Source organism: Arachis hypogaea, chromosome 15 (assembly GCF_003086295.3).
Source record: "Arachis hypogaea cultivar Tifrunner chromosome 15, arahy.Tifrunner.gnm2.J5K5, whole genome shotgun sequence".
Lineage (NCBI taxonomy): Eukaryota > Viridiplantae > Streptophyta > Magnoliopsida > Fabales > Fabaceae > Arachis > Arachis hypogaea.
The window spans coordinates 147,184,770-147,201,979 of NC_092050.1; the positions used below are offsets into that span (position 1 = coordinate 147,184,770).

At 37.4% G+C, this 17,210-nt stretch overlaps 1 non-coding gene across 1 annotated transcript; it reads right to left on the reverse strand.

Annotated features, from left to right (window-relative positions):
* Positions 1-15,465: 15,465 nt before the first annotated feature.
* On the reverse strand, positions 15,466-15,573 carry LOC112752560 (small nucleolar RNA R71). Its single transcript, XR_003176991.1, has one exon. It is a non-coding gene; the product is annotated as a small nucleolar RNA R71 (small nucleolar RNA).
* Positions 15,574-17,210: the final 1,637 nt, after the last annotated feature.

Consider the following 17,210-nt stretch of genomic DNA (forward strand, 5'->3'; position numbering starts at 1 on the left):
AGCTGCTTGTGATGTATTTATGTGTGGTTGTTTATAACTGTTTTATCTGTTATCAGTTGTGAGTTGATTATGAATGGTTCCGTCTATTAATCCAAACATTTAAAAAAAATACCTCATAAATTAACTACGCTTTTAACAATGAATCAGGATCATATGATAAATAATAGATAATAATTAGAAAGACAAATTAGTAGCGCTCAGTTTTCGGTATGATCTAGACATATTGAAAATTGGGTCGTTACAATTTGGTATCAGAGCAGTTCGTTCCCAGTTCGTTCCTCATGCGTATAAGATATCCCAGTGATATATGTTGCATGATTGTTTATGTGTTTTCATTTTGGAAATGTTCACACTTGACTTGAAGTGTTAATACTGATCCCCTTAACAATGATTGTTTGGTGTGAACAGGACTACAATTGGTTCACGGGGATGAGGCGTACGGGAAGGAATTCCTAATGTTAACTACGAGAGGGAACAGGAAACGTTTATGGCTACCATGAACAACGTGGTTGAAGCAGTGCGTGAAGCTGCGGTAGCAGCGCCTAGGGCTGTTGAATGTCTTGGAGTGAGAAATGGAAATGAGAATGAATACGGAGAAGATAATGGGAATGATGAGAATAACTTAGGGCATCCTGAAAGATCTATAACCCTTGCGACCTTTTTGAAGGTTAATCCGCCTAAGTTCAAGGGTACACTCGTTGCTACTGACGCTGATAACTGGTTTCGAGGTATTGAATGATCATTGAGAGCGCAGCATGTTCCAGAAGGACAACACGTGGAGTTTGCTACTTATATGCTCGAGGGAGAAGCTGAGTACTGGTGGCAGGGGATACAGCGACTGCTACAACGTAATGAAGGTGACATTCCTTAGGATATTTTTAAAGATGAATTCTACAAGAAATATTTTCCGAGAGCAGTGCGTGATGCTAAGGAGATAGAGCTTATGCAGCTGAGGCAAGGGGATATGACTGTTGCTGAATATGCTCGTAATTTCGATGACTTGTGTCGTTTCTCTAAGATCTGTCAAGGGAATCTTACTGACTTTGAAGAATGGAAGTACTTGAAGTTTGAAGGAGGCCTTCGTGATGATCTGATGAGTTCAATAGTTCCGCTGGAGATACGTAATTTTGCCGAATTAGTCAAGAAGAGCAAGTTAGTGGAAGAATGTATTAAGAAAGTGATTATGGCCAAGGTGAGTCGCCAAAGATTTCCACCAAGGCATCTTAGCAATCATCAGGCAGCTGGGAGAAGGGTGCATTTTAAAGCACGTGGCATACGATAGCATAAGAACCCACAAGTTGGTAACATTACTGCTCGACGTACGGGTAAGAATAGAGGTAAAGTAAGGCAAGGCAATGGTAAACGAGCCCATCAGGCTTACATAAACCCTGCATGTAAGCAATGCAGAAAAGAGCATGGTAACAGGTCTTGCCAGTTTGGATCACCTAACTGCTATGCTTGTGGAGAACTTGGACATATTGCCAAGGATTGTTCGAAGGGATTTACTCGAAATCCATTCAGAACCCAACAACAAAGACGAGTGTTTGCTATCACTATTGACGATGTTGTGCAATCGGACACCCTCATTCAAGGTCAGTGTTATGTCAAGAATCGATTTCTAACTGTATTGTATGATTCGGGTGCATCGCATTCTTTTTTTCTCTAACTGTTGCTCCTGAGTTAGGATTATATTTCTTTAAATTGAATTTTCACTTGATTGTTCATACACCTGCATTCCAAAATGCTTTAACCAGTTTAATGTACCTGCAAGTACCACTTGCTATTAGGAATAGGACTTTTATACATGATCTAATCTGTTTGCCTCTATGTGATTTAGAAGTTATTTTAGGATTAGATTGGTTATCTAAGTATCATGTTTTTCTTGATTGCTTTAAAAGAACTACTGTTATTCCATCTGATAGTCTATGTACTAAACCATTTCTGTCCCACACCTTATATCTGAATTCTGTAAGAGTTACCTTAGACGGGAGTGATTGTGAGGGGTACGTTCTGTTAGCGGTTAGCTCGAATGATAGTGAATTAAGCTTAGAACGAATCCGAATGGTGAAGGAATTTCCTGATGTTTTCTTGGACGACATACCTGAGTTTCCTCCTCAGCGAGAGATAGAATTTAGCATTGATCTAGTACCTGGAACCAGACCGATTTTCATAGCACCGTACCGGATGTCACCATTGCTTGCAGAGTTGAAGAAGCTGTGAGACAGGATCGTAGTGGCCTATGGAGGTACAAGAACATAATTTGTGTGCCTAACTCTGGAGAATTGCAACAAAAGATTCTTACTGAAGCTCACCAAAGTAGATTTTCTATACATCCTGGAGTGACAAAGATGTATCAAGATTTGAAACGAATGTTCTGGTGGTCGGGCTTAAAGAAAGAGGTAGTTGTTTATGCCTCAAAATGTTTAACCTGCCAGAAGGTGAAGGTGGAACATCAGAAGCCTTCAGGAACCTTGCAACATTTAGAAATACCATAATAGAAATGGGAGTAGATTACTATGGATTTTGCCACGGGATTGCCAAGAACCTCAACAGGACACGATGCCATCTGGGTAATTGTGAACAGGTTGACAAAGTTAGCGCACTTCCTTCCGATTTGAGTTGACTATACTTTAGAAAGGCTGGAACGAATATATATTCAAGAAATCATACGACTGCACGGGATACTTTCGTAAATTATCTCAGATCGAGTTTCGAGGTTTACTACTAGATTCTGGGGAGTTTTTCAGAAAGCGTTGGGAACAGAATTGCACACGAGTATAGCATACCATCCTCAGATAGACGGACAATCAGAGCAGACAATCTAGACGTTAGAAGACATGTTACGATCATGTATGATAGAAAACCAAAGCAGCTGGGATAAATATTTGCTGTTGGTCGAATTCGTCTACAGCAACAGTTGCCAATAAAGTATCGGTATGGCACCATATGAAGCTCTCTATGGAAGAAGATGCCGGACACCATTGTGTTGGAATGACGATGGAGAATCTAGTGTCTTAGGTCCATACATAGTGTAAGAAACTACTGAGAAGATAAAGGAGATTCGTCGGAAGATCCAGACAGCACAAAACCGTCAAAAGAGCTATGCCGATAATAGACATAGACCCTTAGAGTTTAGTGAGGGAAACCATGTCTTTCTAAAAGTAACTTCGATTACTGGAATAGGTAGAGTCCTTAAGACTAAAAGACTTAACCCACGATACATAGAACCTTTCCAAACACTTAAAAGAGTCAGTCTAGTAGCTTATCAAATAGCCCTTCCTCCTTATTTATCAAACCTTCATGATGTTTTTCATGTCTCACAACTTAAGAAATATATTCCCAACAAGAGTCACTGGTGCACGAAATTGTGATCATCAATGGCACCAACAACTTGGTACGCATAATTATAATCTCAAATCTTTATCACAACTCCGCACAACTAACCAGCAAGTGCACTGGATCGTCCAAGTAATAAACCTTACGTGAGTAAGGGTCGATCCCACGGAGATTGTCGACTTGAAGCAAGCTATGGTCATCTTGTAAATCTCAGTCAGGCAGATTCAAATGGTTATGGAGAATTGATAATTAAAAGATAAATAAAACATAAAATAGGATAGAGATACTTATGTAATTCATTGGTGAAAATTTCAGATAAGCGTATGAAGATGCTTTGTTCCTCCTAAACGTCTGCTTTCCTATTGCCTTCTTCCAATCATTCATACTCCTTTCCATGGCAAGCTTATGTTGGGTTTCACCGTTTTCAATAGCTATCTCCCGTCCTCTCAGTGAAAATGGCCCAAATGCGTTGTCACCGCACGGATAATCAGCTGTTGGTTCTCGATCATGTTGGAATAGGATCCATTGATCCTTTTGCATCTGTCACTACGCCCAACACTCGTGAGTTTGAAGCTCGTCATAGTCATCCCTTCCCAGATCCTACTCGGAATACCACAGACAAGGTTTAGACTTTCCGGATCTCAAGAATGCTGCCAATTAATTCTAGCCTATACCACGAAGACTCTGATCTCATGGAATGGAAGGCTCGGTTGTCAGGCGAGGCAACCATGCGTCATGAACCAGGAGGCTAAGAGATACGCACTCTAGCTATTGCAAGTAGAACGGAAGTGGTTGTCAGGCACACGTTCATAGGTGAGAATGATGATGAGTGTCACGGATCATCACATTCGTCAGGGTGAAGAACGAGTGTATATCTTAGAGAAGAAATAGGCTTGATTTGAATAGAAAAATAATAGTACTTTGCATTAATTCATGAGGAACAGCAGAGCTCCACACCTTAATCTATGGTGTGTAGAAACTCCACCGTTGAAAATACATAAGAACAAAAGGTCTGGGCATGGCCGTGAAGCCAGCCCCCAAAATGTGATCAAGAGATCAAAAGATGAACTAAAGATTCCCCGATGAAATTACAATAGCAAAAGGTCCTATTTAAAGAGAACTAGTAACCTAGGGTTTACAGAAATGAGTAAATGATGCAGAAATCTACTTTCGAGTCCTCTTGGTGTGTGCTTGGGCTGAGCATTGAAGCTTTCACGTGTAGAAACTTTTCTTGGAGTTAAACGCCAGCTTTTGTGCCAGTTTGGGCGTTTAACTCCAGCTTTTATGCTAGTTCTGGCGTTTTAACGCCAGAATTTCTATGCTGACTTGAAATGCCGGTTTGGGCCATCAAATCTCGGGCAAAGTATAGACTATTATATATTGCTGAAAAGCCCAGGATGTATACTTTCCAACGCAATTGAGAGTGCACCAATTGGACTTCTGTAGCTCCATAAAATCCACTTCGAGTGCAGGGAGGTCAGAATCTAACAGCATCTGCAGTCCTTTTTCAGCCTCTGAATCAGATTTTTGCTCAGGTCCCTCAATTTCAGCCAGAAAATACCTGAAATCACAGAAAAATACACAAAATCATAGTAAAGTCCAGAATTACGATTTTTATTTAAAAACTAATAAAAATATAATAGAAACTAACTAAAATATACTAAAAACATACTAAAAACAATGCCAAAAAGCGTATAAATTATCCGCTCATCAGTCACGTTTTACAACTAGAGACAGTACAGTTATGAAATGATTTGACATACCAAGCATCACCAGTTCAGATCATAGAAAGAAGTGATAAGCAGCTAAGAGGCAAAACTGTTCCCTTAGTCAAAGTAGCTTGGGGACAAAGAGGAGAAGAAGAGCACACTTGGAAACTGGAAGATAAGATGAAAGCTGATTATCCGCATTTATTCTCAGGTAACTGAAATTTTAAGGACAAAATTTTCTTTTAGGAGGGTAGAATGTAACAACCCCGATTTTCGAATACGCGAGATCTTTTCTGAAAGAACGGATTTCTCCGGAGGATCAGTAAGGGGAGAACCTCTGATATATCATCAAGTATCTCGATCCTCATTTTCGTTACATCTTCTTTAAGCTAGAACTTTTTGAGGTAAGCTCGATAATGCAGTCACGAAGAACCTAGTTTTTGAACCGTATCGATTTGGAGTTTTGATCCTATTTTTCGTAAATAATCTCAGTTTGATGAACCAGACTCGATTCTTGAGAGAAGAGAGATAATAGGATAATATTATCATTATATTAGTATTAGAAGCTTCTTGAATGATATTATAAGGTTACCTGGTTAGTTTTAGTTAAAAATCGAAAATCGGTTTAACTAGGTTCACAGTTTACTGGTGCAGCTTAGCACCAGCACTCTCTAATGACTTTAGCAATGCTAAGGCCTCATTATACATGTTTTATTCTCATAATAAAGATGTTACTAGTGTTATTTATGCTAGTATCTCAGAAAATAATTTTTAGAGATATTTTTATAAGTGTTCCGATACACCTAGTTTTAGTAGTTGTACACCAGAGATATTTTAATATTATTTTAATCCACCTCTAAGCCAACCAATCACAACTCACCTTACACCCCCAAAACCTCCAAGGCTGTCTCATTTCTTCATTTTGGCCAAAAATAACAAGAGAGAAAAGAGAGAAACTTTCATGAACACTTAATCTTCAAAGCTTTATTTCTTCTGAACTAAAACTCAAATCAAAATTCCGATTTCACCAAAATGATCCTTTCTTCTTCCTCTACATAACCATGTAACTTATCAAGGCTATAAATAAGGTGAGATGGCTGTTCCTTTCCCCTTTGAATTCGGTTTTCAAGGAAACATGCTTAAACATGTATTTTCTTGATGTTCTTCCTTAGGAATCATGCTTAACTTGACTTGAGGGCCAAGAAACGTTAATTTCCAGCAAGTTTAAGGTGAGAAATCCCTTCCTAAGATGCTGAGAAAGATTCGGTTAGTTGAGGATTTTTGGATTTAAAGTTGTTCTTGATGTGATTTAGGAGGAAAAAGTGCTTAAGGACCACCTAAGGACATAACCGAATTAGGAGCAGCAAAACCAGGTAGGGTGTGACGAAATTAATCTTGATTATTTGTGTTTGAGTTGTGTGAATTTTTTATGGTTTGGCTGTGCTAAAAATTGGTTGCATTCATGATTGATTCTTGGTGAAAATTTGGTGAAATTTTGATGAAATTTGATGAAATTCAAGCTATGAATTTGTGTTCTTGGGTGCATCTGGAAACCAAAATCCTAGATCTTAAATTGGGGTTCAATTTGTGTTAAAATCATGTAGAAAAGATGGGGTTTTTGTGGCTGCTAAATTATTATGAATTATGGTAAAAATCGGTTGCTGAAAAGATTAAAAAACGGGTAAAAACAGAGAAAGAATCTGAAAAATTTATGAAGAACATGAAGAATACTTTGAGTGTGATGAAGAACATTGAAGAACACCTTTTAGATCTTAAAAAGGGCAAGGTTGTAATTATTTTGGTGTTTGAGGGGTTATTTGGTAATTTTCAGAATTTAGAATGGTTAAAGTAAAAATATTAAAAGTTACGGGTGGTAAAAAGTGAATTTTAAAGGTTAAAAGTTAAAGTAGGTTAATTTTCAAAAATTTAATGATAAAATAATAAATAATAATAAAATATTAAATAATAATATTTAATTAAAAAGAATATTTTAATAAAAAATAATAAAATAATGCGGAAAAGGCAGTTTTCTATAAAAACTTTAGAAAGACAACTTTAAGTGCAGAATCTCGTAATTACCTTCATAAAACACTTAGGGAGTGGTAAAAATATGTTAATGAGGAAAATATAAATGAAAGATAGAAAGTTAAAGAAAAGATAAAAACCAAAGAAAAAGTCTGTAAAATTTTAATGACAGAAAAACAGACAGAAATTAGTAAACGAACTAGGGCAACATAGTTAGTCCTTGAGTTGCGACTAGGGTTATGTATTATATGAAAAGTTAAAATGTTTTAGTATAGACTTAATGAGCATATACTTGAGACAGGCTAACTATTCATACCGAAATTTACATAAGCTTTAAAATACATACGTTAAGCAGAGAAATCAGAGCAGAATAAAGTAACACAGAGAATAGAGTAAGCAGAGTAAAGTAAAGAGATAAAGAAAAAAAAAGAGTAATATAGATACAAAGGAAAGAGTAATCAGAGAAAAATAAAGAGATACAGAGAACAGAGTAACCAGAGCAGAATAAAGAGATACAGAGAAAAGAGAAACCAGAACAGAGCAAAGAGATAAAAGAGATGAGTAATACAATAAAGAGATATTTGTTTTATGTACATTTGTTGCTTGAGGCAACCCAAGAGATGTTTGTTTATTCATTTGTTGCATTAAGGCCACTCCAAAATCATTTGTATGCTCATCTGCTGCATTGAGGCAGTCAGATAAATAGTGGTACGACCACAGAACGTTTTCCAGTGCTACACAGCTATTGAGAGCTATACCTGCAACTGATAACCTGGGATCACTTGTAGAGGATATTAATTCATACACGGCTAGAATGCCGCACCTGTAACGCAAGGATTGCTTATAGAGGATATGATTTCATACACAGCTGGAATGCCGCCACCTGTAAGGCAGAGTCTGCTTACAGAGGATATGACACATACGTCGGTTAGTGAGAACTGTACCTATGCTAACTGAAAAACCATACCCATTTCAGCTGCTATGGATTACATCGGGAGCGGGTAGAAACCGGCAAATAAGCTCATTACCTTCATTAAGGCGAGACATGCATCATACTTGGTTGTGCATTTCTTCCATTATGTTTGTTGTATGAATGTATGCTTTCTTTGTGTGTATTCTATTCTTTGTGTTTGTGTTATTTTCTTGTATTCTTCTGTTTGTGTTCTGCTATCAATTTTCTCTATCTTCTTTATTTATCTGTATCTTCTATTTACTGCTTTCTGTATTCTGGTATTTACCTGCAAAACAACACGGAATCAATGAACTTAACTAATAACCCCGGTCCTACTAAGAACTCTCCAGTTCTTACCCCTTCTCTCTCCCTTCCCCCTTCAGATGGAAGTAAGAGTACCTTACCGTAGTTTGTTGATGATGGCTCTGCAAAGAGGATTCCGCTCTAGATAGTCTTCTGAGTCTAGGGTGAATCTCGTTCTCTGTTTATATGTATATATTGTGAGACCAGCCAATGTTTGCACCTCGTTTGTACATGAATTTTAACCTAAATCCTGTGTACGAGACTCCTGTTGTGTGGCTACTTGATGAGGTACCAGAGAGACGTCCTATAGCAATGTCTGATCGTGCAGTGGAGTAGCAGATAATGTTCTACCTTTTGATGACATTCCACCTGACTTGAGTTTTGAAGACTTAGAATATACTTTCCCTCGCTTTAGTAGTTTAGAGGGACTAGGTGAGTATAGAGTTTAGGCTAGCCTAGGTGCCAGCTTAGGGACCTCTTGAACAGGTCAGGACCTGGGATGTTGTATGTATGTATATGTATATAGTTATTATCTAGCTATATCTAGGGGTGTTCAAACTAAAAGTCTATACTCTGATAAAGGCTGGATCACTGAATGTTGTTAGCTGCTTGTGATGTATTTATGTGTGGTTGTTTATAACTGTTTTATCTGTTATCAGTTGTGGGTTGATTATGAATGATTCCGTCTATTAATCCAAACGTTTTCAAAAAAAAACCTCACAAATTAACTACGCTTTTAATAACGAATCAGGCTCATATGATAAATAATAGATAATAATTAGGAAGACAAATTGGTAGTGCTCAGTTTTTGGTATGATCTAGACATATTGAAAATTGGGTCGTTACACTTATTCTTCCTAAGCATAGAACTTTAACTCATAGTGTTTATAACACAACATTAACCACAGATGAATAGTCATCCATCAATTGCTATTAATGTTGTTAACTTGTTCCATGTGATATGGATGCATTAGTAAAACCTACAAAATACAAATTACAAAATATATAAAATTATTCATTTTCATATAAGAGATTATTACTTCAAATAATTAAGTCACAATAATAAAAATATTATAAATATACCTTCAACAATCTTCTGACTACTATCAAATTGATCAAACTCTTGATCTCCAACTTATTGTTTCGAAGGGCACAACCAACTTTGAGTGCATATCAAAGCTTCAGCCATTAATGGTGATAAAGAGCTGCGGAAGACATCAAGCATACGTCCACCAGTGCTAAAGCATGATTCAAAAGCAACAGTTGAGACCGGAATACCTAAGACGTCACGGGCTATGAGAGAAAGAATTTTGTATTTTGAAGCATTCACTTTCCACCAAGCCAATATATCAAAATTCTCATCTTCTACAGTATCCTCGGCTAGATATCTCTCCACATCTGACTTGCTATCTGCATTAGCCTTCTCTCTTTTTTGCTTTTTCCACATATTCACTCTATTTTCAGGAACTCCCTTAGCACCAATTGAGACTTTAGTATTATCATCCAAGACATCTCTAGATGAACTTTCACCATCCTCCCTTCCTTTATCATCTACAACCTCCTTTTCATAAAACTTATATAAAATCTCCAATGTTAGTTTAACAAAACCAGTCATAGTAGTAGACACTTCCTTGTCATAAACATCCTCCAAACACCAACAGAGATAATCTAATTTATAACGAGGATCCAATACAACAGCAACAAGTAACAACGGGTTAAATTTGTCAACAAGTCCCCAATATTTATGATATTTATTCTCCATAGAACATGCCATAGAACCTAACAATTCAGAATGACTTTGGCTCCAAGATGTTAATTGAGAAGCAATAGATACAATTTCATGAAAATATTTGTTTGATGTAACATGCAAAGAAGAAGAGAAGCTCAAAGTTATTTCGTAAAAGATTCTCAAAAACTCAATGAATAATCTAGCATGTTGCCAATCAAGTGATGTAGGTGGACCAACTTTCCTTTTTCTCCCACTATCCTCTCCAAACCATCTAAGAAAATTAGGTTCTTGATCAAAAAGTCTATCAAAAGCTTTTTCAAATTTCTCGGCATGTTCAAACATTAGATAGGTTAAATTCTACCTAGTTGGAACATCCAAGCACACAAGACTTTTAGATTCAATCAACTCAGCCTCAATGCAGTCTTTAAATTTTTTAGTCCGTTGAGGAGAGGACCTAACATACCTGACAGCATTTCTAATGCTTTCAATTGAAGTTTGTTACTCCTTAATTCCTTCATTCACTATCAAATTCAGAACATGAGCGCAACATCTCACATGCATATACTTTCCTCCACACACCAACCCACCTCTTGCACCTAATTTCCTTTGAAGGTAAGTAATAGCTCCATCATTCGAAGTTGCATTATCCACTGTGATTGTGAATACTTTTTCAATTCTCCACTCTCTCAAGCATTTCTCAATTTCTCTTCCTACTGTATCACCCTTGTGATTCTCAATTTGGCAGAAATTTATAATTCTCTTTTGTAACTTCCATTCTTCATCAACGAAATGTGCAGTCAAGCTCATATAACTATAATTCTGATTTGATGTCCAACAATCTGTTGTCAAGCAAACCCAAGCCTAATAAGTAAAACATCAGTAAACACAGAACAAGTAATCACTATTCAATAAACACATCAGTAATCAACAACAATTCAGAACAAAAATCAGCTAAACATAAATCAGAGTTCTAATAATGAAAATCAACACCCACATCCTAAATTCACAAATTCTGTTTATCAAAAACCCTAATCCTTAATCAGAATATTAATGAAATAATAAAATTAATTACTTACCTGAGAAGAAGACCTGCGAGGAAGACCGGAGAAGAGATCAGAGCAGAAGGAGCAGGACTAGCAGAGCAGAGCAACGACGGGGCAGTAATAGAGAAGAGGACCGTAGGTCATCACCATCACGGAGAAGTAGCGCAGCACCGTAGGTCGTCACCGTCTTCAGTCGAACGAAGAGCTTCGCCGGTGACTGGGCTAAAACATGGAGGGTTGAGAAGAGACGAGAACGTGAGGAGTGGGTGACTGCGTGGTATGTGGCTACATGCTGTGAGATTGGGAGTGGCCCGTGGGGAGAGAAGATGAGGTCAGGGGTCCCCAGATCAGCCTGTGCTGTGGGGAGTGTGGACTACTGATGAGCGGATAATTTATACGCTTTTTGACATTGTTTTTAGTATGTTTTTAGTAGGATCTAGTTACTTTTAGGGATGTTTTTAATATATTTTGTGTTAAATTCACATTTCTGGACTTTACTATGAGTTTGTGTGTTTTTCTGTGATTTCAGGTATTTTCTGGCTGAAATTGAGGGACTTGAGCAGAAATCAGATTCAGAGGTTGAAAAAGGACTGCTGATGCTGTTGGGTTCTGACCTCCCTGCACTCAAAGTAGATTTTCTGGAGCTACAGAACTCGAAATGGCGCGCTTTCAATTGCGTTGGAAAGTAGACATCCAGGGCTTTCTACCCAAATCTGGCGTCCAGCGCCAGAAAAGGATCCAAAACCAGAGTTGAACGCCCAAACTGGCACAAAAACTGGCGTTCAACTCCACAAATGGCCTCTGCACGTGCAACACTTAGGCTCAGCCCAAACACACACCAAGTGGGCCCTGGAAGTGGATTTATTTATCAATTACTTACTCATGTAAACCCTAGTGACTAGTTTATTATAAATAGGACCTCTTACTATTGTATTAGACGTCTTTTTGACCATCTTTGAACGCATTGTTCTTAGACCATGGGGGCTGGCCACTCGGCCATGCCTGGACCTTTCACTTATGTATTTTCAACGGTAGAGTTTCTACACTCCATAGATTAAGGTGTGGAGCTCTGCTGTTCCTCAAAGATTAATGCAAATTACTACTATTTTCTATTCAATTCATCTTATTTCGCTTCTAAGATATCCATTCGCACCCAAGAACGTGATGAAGGTGATGATTATGTGTGACGCTCATCACCATTCTCCCCTATGAACGCGTGCCTGACAAACACTTCTGTTCTACATGAATTAAGCTAGAATGAGTATCTCTTAGATCTCCTAACCAGAATCTTCGTGGCGTAAGCTAGAATGATGGCGGCATTCAAGAGAATCTGGAAGGTCTAAACCTTGTCTGTGGTATTCCGAGTAGGATTCAATGATTGAATGACTGTGACGAGCTTCAAACTCGCGAGTGCTGGGTGTTAGTGACAGACGCAAAAGGAGGGTGAATCATATTCCAGCATGATCGAGAACCGACAGATGAATAGCCGTGCCGTGACAGGGTGCGTGAGCATATTATTCACTGAGAGGAGGGGATGTAGCCACTGACAACGGTGATGCCCTTGCATAAAGCCAGCCATGGAAAGTAGTAAGACTGATTGGATGAAGATAGCAGGAAAGCAGAGGTTCAGAGGAACGAAAAGCATCTCCATTCTCTTATCTGAAATTCTCACCAATGAATTACATAAGTATCTCTATCCCTATTCTATTATTAAATTTCGAAAACTCCATTATCACTTTATATCTGCCTGACTGAGATTTACAAGGTGACCATAGCTTGCTTCATACCAACAATCTCCGTGGGATTCGACCCTTACTCACGTAAGGTATTACTTGGACGACCCAGTGCACTTGCTGGTTAGTTGTATCGAAGTTGTGACAATTATGAATTAAGATCAGAGCACCAAGCTTTGGAGCCATTACCAGGATTTGTTCGAGCCTGGAGATCACAATTTCGTGCACCAAGTTTTTGGCGCCGTTGCCGGGGATTGTTTGAGTTTGGACAACTAACGGTTCATCCTGTTGCTCAGATTAGGTAATTTTCTTTTTGTTTTCTCTTCAAAAATTTTTCAAAAATATTTCAAAATTTTCTCATCTGTTTTCGAAAAAAAAATGTTTTCAAAATAAAAAAATGTTTTCAAAAATAAATTATTCTATGGCTTCAAAATTTTTAAGAATGAATTCTAGTGTTTCATGAAATATGTTGAATCATATCTGGCTGTAAAGCCATACCCAAACTACTTTGGGATTGGTATTCAACTAATCACTCCAGCCCATGTAATTATATGTTAAAGCTAGGCTGGCTGTTAAGCCATGCCAGACCCTTTGATTGGAGCCTTAAGACTAACATGGCAAGATTCTTGGAATTCATATTAAAAATTTTGGAATCCTTATTTTTCCTTTTTCTAAATAATTTTTCGAAAAATATAAAATAAAAATCCAAAAAAATTAGAAAATCATAAAAATCAAAAATATTTTTGTGTTTCTTGTTTGAGTCTTGAGTCATGTTATAAGTTTGGTGTCAATTGCATATGCATCTTGCATTTTTTTCGAAAATATCATGCATTCATAGTGTTCTTCATGATCTTCAAGTTGTTCTTGGTAAGTCTTCTTGTTTGATCTTGATGATTTTTTTGTTTTGTGTCTTTTCATGTTTATCATATGCATTCTTGAATTCTTAGTGTCTAAGCATTAAAGAATTCTAAGTTTGATGTCTTGCATGTTTTCTTTGCATTAAAATTTTTCAAAATTATGTTCTTGATGTTCATCTTGACATTCATAGTGTTCTTGGTGTTCATCTTGACATTCATAGCATTCTTGCATGCATCACATGTTTTGATCTAAAAATTTCATGCATTGCATAATTTTCATGTTTTTCATAAAAATTTCAAAAATCAAAAAAATATCTTTCCTTTTTTTTCTCATCAAATTCAAAATTTGGATTGACTTTTTCAAAAATTTTTAAAATCAAGTTGTTTCTTATGAGTCAAATCAAATTTTCAATTTGAAAATCTTATCTTTTTCAAAATCTTTTTCAAAAATCAAATCTTTTTCAAAATTCTTAGTTATTTTCGAAAATTTCAAAAATATTTTTCAAAAATCTTTTTCTTATTTTTATACCAAATTTTCGAAAATAACAATAACAATTAATGTTTTGATTCAAAAATTTCAAGTTTGTTACTTGCTTGTTAAGAAAGATTCAAACTTTAAGTTCTAGAATCATATCTTATGATTTCTTGTGAATCAAGTCATTAATTGTGATTTTAAAAATCAAATCTTTTTCAAAACTAACTTCAATCATATCTTTTCAAAAAAATCTTCTTATCTTATCTTTTTCAAAAATTTGATTTCAAAATATCTTTTCTAACTTCCTAACTTCTTATCTTTTCAAAATTTGTTTCAACTAACTAACTAACTTTTTGTTTGTTTCTTAACTTTTTCAAAACTACCTAACTAACTCTCTCTCTCTCTAATTTTCGAAAATATCTTCCCTCTTTTTCAAAAATTTCTTTTTTATTAACTAATTATTTTTATTTTTGATTTTAAAAAAAATTTTGAAAAAAAAATACTAACCTTTTTCAAAAACTATTTTCGAAAATCACTAACTCATTTTCAAAAATTGTTTTCGAAAATTCACTTCCCCCCTCTCATCTTCTTCTATTTGTTTATTGATATACTAACATCTTTCCTTCAACTCACCAAAAATCCGAACCCTCTCTCTCTCTGAGTTCAGATTTTCTTTTCTTCTTCTCTTCTACTCACATAAGGGAACCTCTGTGCTTGGGCAAAAAGGATCCCTATTATTATTATTTTTCTGTGCCTTCTTCTTTGTCATATGAGCAGGAGCAAGGATAAGAACATTCTTGTGGAAGCAGATCCAGAACCTGAAAGGACTCTGAAGAGAAAATTAAGAGAAGCTAAAATACAACAATCCAGAGATAACCTTTCAGAAATTTTTGAACAGGAAGAGGAGATGGCAGCCGAAAATAATAATAATGTAAGGAAGATGCTTGGTGACTTTACTGCACCTAATTCCAATTTACATGGAAGAAGCATCTCCATTCCTGCCATTGGAGCAAACAACTTTGAGCTGAAACCTCAGTTAGTTTCTCTGATGCAACAGAACTGCAAGTTTTAAGGACTTCCATCTGAAGATCCTTTTCAGTTCTTAACTGAATTCTTGCAGATATGTGATACTGTTAAGACTAATGGAGTAGATCCTGAAGTCTATAGGCTCATGCTTTTCCCTTTTGCTGTAAGAGACAGAGCTAGATTATGGTTGGATTCTCAACCCAAAGACAGCCTGAACTCTTGGGATAAGCTAGTCATGGCTTTCTTAGCCAAGTACTTTCCTCCTCAAAAGCTGAGCAAGCTTAGAGCTGATGTTCAAACCTTCAGACAGAAAGAAGGTGAATCCCTCTATGAAGCTTGGGAAAGATACAAACAGTTGACCAAAAAGTGTCCTTCTGACATGCTTTCAGAATGGACCATCCTGGATATATTCTATGATGGTCTGTCTGAGTTATCTAAGATGTCATTGGATACCTCTGCAGGTGGATCCATTCACCTAAAGAAAACGCCTGCAGAAGCTCAAGAACTCATTGACATGGTTGCTAATAACCAGTTCATGTACACTTCTGAAAGGAATCCTGTGAGTAATGGGACGCCTATGAAGAAGGGAGTTCTTGAGGTTGATACTCTGAATGCCATATTGGCTCAGAATAAAATATTGACTCAGCAAGTCAATATGATCTCTCAGAGTCTGCATGGAATGCAAGCTGCATCCAACAGTACTCAAGAGGCATCTTCTGAAGAAGAAGCTTATGATCCTGAGAACCCTGCAATAGCAGAGGTAAATTACTTAGGTGAACCTTATGGAAACACCTATAACTCAACATGGAGAAATCATCCAAATTTCTCATGGAAGGATCAAAAGCCCCAACAAGGCTTTAATAATGGTGGAAGAAACAGGTTTAGCAATAGCAAGCCTTTTCCATCATCAACTCAGCAACAGACAGAGAACTCTGAACAAAATGCCTCTAATTTAGCAAACTTAGTCTCTGATCTATCTAAGGCCACTGTAAGTTTCATGAATGAAACAAGATCTTCCATTAGAAATCTGGAAGCACAAGTGGGCCAGCTGAGTAAAAGGATCACTGAAATCCCTCCTAGTACTCTCCCAAGCAATACAGAAGAGAATCCAAAAGGAGAGTGCAAGGCCATTGACATAAGCGCCATGGCCGAACCTGTGAGGAGAGGAGAGGACGTGAATCCCAAGGAGGAAGACCTCCTGGGACGTCCAGTGGTCAATAAGGAGCTTCCCTCTGAGGAACCAAGGGACTCTGGGGCTCATCTAGAGACCATAGAGATCCCATTGAACCTCCTTATGCCCTTCATGAGCTCTGATGAGTATTCCTCTTCTGAAGAGAATGAGGATGTTACTGAAGATCAAACTGCCACGTTTCTTGGTGCAATCATGAAGCTGAATGCCAAACTATTTGGCATTGATACTTGGGAAGATGAGCCTCCCTTGTTCATCAATGAACTAAGTAATCTGGATCAACTGACATTGCCTCAGAAGAGACAGGATCCTGGAAGGTTCATAATATCCTGTACCATAGGCACCATGGTCTTTAAGACTCTGTGTGACCTTGGTTCAGGAATAAACCTCATGCCCCTCTCTGTAATAGAGAAACTGGGAATCTATGGGGTGCAAGCTGCTAAAATCTCATTAGAGATGGCAGACAGCTCTAGAAAACAGGCTTATGGACAAGTAGAGGACGTGTTAGTAAAGGTTGAAGGCCTTTACATCCCTGCTGATTTCATAGTCCTGGATACTGGAAAGGAAGAGGATGAATCCATCATCCTAGGAAGACCTTTCCTGGCCACAGCAAGAGCTGTGATTGATGTTGACAGAGGTGAAATAGTCCTCCAATGGAATGAAGACTCCCTTGTGTTTAAAACTCAAGGATCTCCCTCTGCAACCATGGAGAGGAAGCAGAAAAAGCTTCTCTCAAAGCAGAGTCAACCAGAGCCCCCACAGTCAAACTCTAAGTTTGGTGTTGGGAGGCCACAACCAAACTCTAAGTTTGGTGTTGAACTCCCATATCCAAA